Source organism: Lepisma saccharinum, chromosome 4, assembly GCF_977018435.1.
Source record: "Lepisma saccharinum chromosome 4, izLepSacc3.1, whole genome shotgun sequence".
Taxonomy (NCBI): Eukaryota; Metazoa; Arthropoda; class Insecta; order Zygentoma; family Lepismatidae; genus Lepisma; species Lepisma saccharinum.
In genome coordinates, this window is record NC_139232.1 from 96,234,571 (window position 1) to 96,239,201 (window position 4,631).

Sequence of the window (4,631 nt, forward strand, 5' to 3'; positions counted from 1 at the left end):
GTTGAGATCTGGCGACCTCGGTGGCCAAGGCACTGGCTCATCCCTACTAATGAACCTATTACGATACACGTCATGCAGTAAATGTCGTACATTACGATCGAAATGAGCTGGTGCCCCATCGTGTTGGTACCACATTTCTTGCCGCAGTGCCAAAGGTACGGTCTCCAACAGTTCAGACAGAACCTCACTAAGAAATGCATGATACGTGCGACCATTCAGGCGAACAAAGAGAATGTATGGTCCAATTAAATGATCATGTACTATCCCGCACCACACATTCACTGAAAACCTGTGCTGGTGATGGGGCACAAAAAGTGCATGTGGGTTTTTAAAGTCCCAGACATGACTGTTTCTACTATTGAAGACATCCATCCTTGTGAAAATGGCTTCATCTGTCCACAATACCTTTGCCCCGAAGTGAGGGTTTATGTCCAACTAATGCAACAACCATTGGCAAAACTCCATACGAGGGCGAAAGTCGCGAGGTAACAGTTCTTGTACTTTCTGCAGTTTAAAAGAGTGCATTCCTTAATTTGACAACACTCGCCAAACATTCACATGAGACGTGTTTCGTGTCCGAGCGAGCACGCGCGTACTTGTGCCAGGATGTTCTGCGACCGCTGTTAACACATCTTCTGCAAACTGATGTGTGCGTACACTTCGGGGTCTTCCAACTTCTTGCCGCGGTGGTAACACTGACGCTGTTTCACGCAGTCGACTGTCCACTACCTGAAAGAAGGCGTGAGACGGCAAACGTCTATGTGGAAAGCGTTCTCCATAAAGATGCCTTGCCTCACGGCTATTACCACGTGCCTCCCCATACATGAGATGTATGTCTGCTAGCTGCTGGGTGGTGTACGCAGCCATCTGTATAATAAGGAGCTGGAACTGCAAAGTATCGTTCTTGTTTAACACTGGCACACTGCACAAATTGGCCGTATCACCGTACGAACACCACAGACCAATTGTTGCGATACTTGACTTGCCCACTCCACCACGTCAACTTCTTTCAATACAACATACTAGTACTCTCCAATGCGTATGACAACCTAGAGCGAACTGCTGATCATATCCCAGAACCTGCAACACGACTGGGACGACTGCCGGAGAGAACCAACCCTTCGAGCTCCTCTCGCGGGTACAGCAGTCATGAAGGTCAAACGTAGACTACGAGAGCCAGACTTGCCTGCGCAACGCTTCCAAAACTGGTCTCTTTTACGTCACATTGATCGCGTGCGAACACTCTTGGTATTGCTCCCCACCCCCTTTGTGTGGTGAAAGTGACATCTTCAGTTGGTGTACAGTGACACGCACTGTCTGTGCGTAAGACATTGTAGCATTTGTTGTTTGTTGTGTGTGTGTAGGGGGGGGGAGGGGATATTACGTAGTTGTAACGTGTAAAAATACACGTTGTCGCAATCATCTGATAATGTGTTTTTCTTTCCCTCCTCCTGGTGGAGTAATGTGTCTCTCGTATGCCACATGACATGATCCGTTTATTCCTCGCGTGTAACTGGGGTATGCAACCGTGCTCAACTTTTCGGATTTTGTGTTCCGTGCCCATGTTTTGATGTTTGAGGTCGGGATGTGTTGTCTTTAACGCATTTCTCATTGTCACGGTCCCTCTTGCTGCGTTACATACCCTTTCCATGCATTGTTCTTGCTGGAAATCCCCAATTCCTTTGAGGACTCCATTGCGCATGCGTGCAGTGAACTTTTCATAGTGAGTTCCGGACTGAGCACATACGATTCCTTTATGATTCCCTTGGAACCGCCTCTCTATCTTTGATAGTATTCGTCCCAGTTAGGTGTGACGTTCACTTTGTCACCTTTTGCGAGGTTCCTATCTCGGAAACAAAGCCTCAGTCGTAAAAATGGAACTCACACTTTTTGCTTGTTTTCGTGAGAGGAATCACCTCCCAAGCGTTGTAGATGACCTTTAGAAACACCCTGTATAACACACCCATGCCATGAAACTAAATCAGTGAGATAAAATTAGGTTTAAATTAAAGTTAGGTTTGTACTTGCTTGCCTCTGTCTTGTCTCAAGTCCATGGTAATTAGCATATTTCTGACTTAGTATATGATGGTCCAGGATTTCAGAATAGTGCATGTAGCAATGGCTGTTAATTGTGATGCGTTGATAAGAATTTAAGTGTTTTGGTAGTGTTGTAGAATCATTCAGTGATTTCTAACTCTGTTGGTTTTAAATTCCAAGAGGACATTATTAAAGGAATAGTTGCAGGTCATTGGTTGGTATGCTTCATTACAGACCTCCCCCTAAAGTCACACGGTGCACCTCTTCTCGTTCGTTAATGAACATGGGGAAGATGCCAAAAAACCTGAAAAAATTGGACACTGCAGCCAAACTACCTTAGTCGTTTACGGGCAGGAATGTGTTAAGATAGGGTTATAATTTTTCATGGATCCTCGTGTATGTGTGTAACAGTGGTTCCACAGATTTCATTCTGTTAGAGTAAAGTGTTTGAATAAGTTGAAATTTGTCCACTAATTGTTCACTTCTATTGGAAATGGCTTTCACTCCCACCCCAACCAACATAATGACTCAATAGTTGCTTAAAATTTTATTTTCGTCAAGAGGAACATGCGCAAACAATATTATCTGCTGTGGGAATAAGCATGCTTTGCTTTCTGATCATTGTCATGAAATAAATTTAGAATATAGCTCATAAATTGCAACTGAAATTAACATACTAGCAATGTTGGGTAATAAACTTTAGTTACATTCTTCGCTTCATAATATACCGAGTTAAGAATTATCATGTGTAGAAAATTTCAATTTATTTTTAAAAGTTACGTTAAAACTAAACTCGGTATGATGAAAATTGTATACTGCTAGTCATTGCCTTCATCTGTGCGTGAGGGTCCCATGCTGGTATTGGAAATGATTAGTGGTGTGTGATTTTTGTTCCAGTGTTGATAAAAATTTTCAATGTTCCAATTTTTTTTCATAAATTTGCCTGAGTTTCTCAAAACTGGCTAATATGTTTGTTTACGATCAAGCATTAAAAGTAAATTCAATACATTTATGTTGCCCTAGAACCTTGTCATGAGCCTCCAGGAGCCTTGCGAGGCTGAGGCCGACCTTGAACTTGGAGGCTGAGGCTGTGCAAGGCTGACCTTGAGCTTGGAGGCTAAGGCTGTGCAAGGCTGACCTTGAGCTTGGAGGCTGAGACTGTGCGTGGCCGACCTTGAGCTTGGAGGCTGAGGCTGTGCGAGGTCGACCTTGAGCTTGGAGGCTGAGGCTGTGCAAGGTCGACCTTGAGCTTGGAGGCTGAGGCTGTGCGAGGCCAGAGGCCAAGATGTAGCTTGGAGGCTGAGGCCATGTAAGGCTGGAGGCAGAGATGGAGCTCAAAGGCTGAGACCCTGTGAGGCCGGAGGCAGAGTTGGAGGTCGGAGGCTGAGGCCAACCTTGATCTTGGAGGCTAAGGCAGTGTGAGGCCGAGGCCGAGTTGAAGGTTGGAGGCTGAGGCCATATGAGGCCAGATGCCGAGATGGAGTTCGGAGGCTGAGGCCGTAGGCCGAGATGGAGTTCGGATGCTGAGGCCATGTGATGCTGGAGGTTGGGCCTCGCAAGCAAATCAAATCAACAGCTCTCACTACACAATAGCAGAATCCGATCTGCATCTCACTTCCAATGGATTGTACTATGGGAATTTTTAAGAAGTTCGGACTTTGTGAAACTGTCTTTGTTCTTCAGAAAGGAAGCTCGCCTTCTACCAGTTGTTGATATGAGCCATGCAAGAGGTGATTTCTGGCCTCAAGGGTAGGTTGCATTCCTTTATTTGGCATCTCGCTTGGCTCTCTGTGGCGTAGGGTGCAGTCTGTTCCTTTTTCTCTGTTTTACTTTTATAAGATGTTATGCCGAGTATATTCTGGAAAGAAATTCCATAACTTCTGGACTATCTAGAAACCACATCCAGAAATTGTACAGTCGTTGTTGCGTGCCTCCTGGAAAGGAAAGTATGCTCCTGTTCACCACCTCTGTTCGGAAACGTGAGGACAACAGACTATAACTGAGGTGCTTATGTTCTGAAAAAAGTGAAAATATAGACACGTTCCATACCTCGTAAAATTCTGTTAAATATAACATGATTATTAATATTGTGTAATCATTAACCCCTTCTCTTAACACACAGGATTTCCCATGAACTGTAGAAGGATTATATTTAACACGAGCCACCTAGGTTTTTTGATTGAACTGGATCACTTGCAATTGAATTACAACCATCTTCATTCACTTCATCCTCACCATTGAATGAACCAGCACGATCCTGTTGTAACACACTTCCCTGGTAGTGACACCTCGAATACATTAACTAGACCAATTTTATCGTCACCAGCTTCATCTTGATCATTTGTGTCTGGCGTTGAACGACAACTTAGGTATCGCTGATTCATTTTCACTATCGTTTAGGATACCCTGTATTTCTTCAAATGAATGTGCAATAAACACGACATTGTTCTTCTAGCAATCACAAAGAGTATGATAAGGTAAAGTTCCATGTGCATATAGCATCGTGCCTTGAAGGCACAATTCGAGAATGTGTGGGGCCCTAACCCCATATCTCTATCTTGGCCATTTTTGAAAGGTGATGTGATCAGCACCAT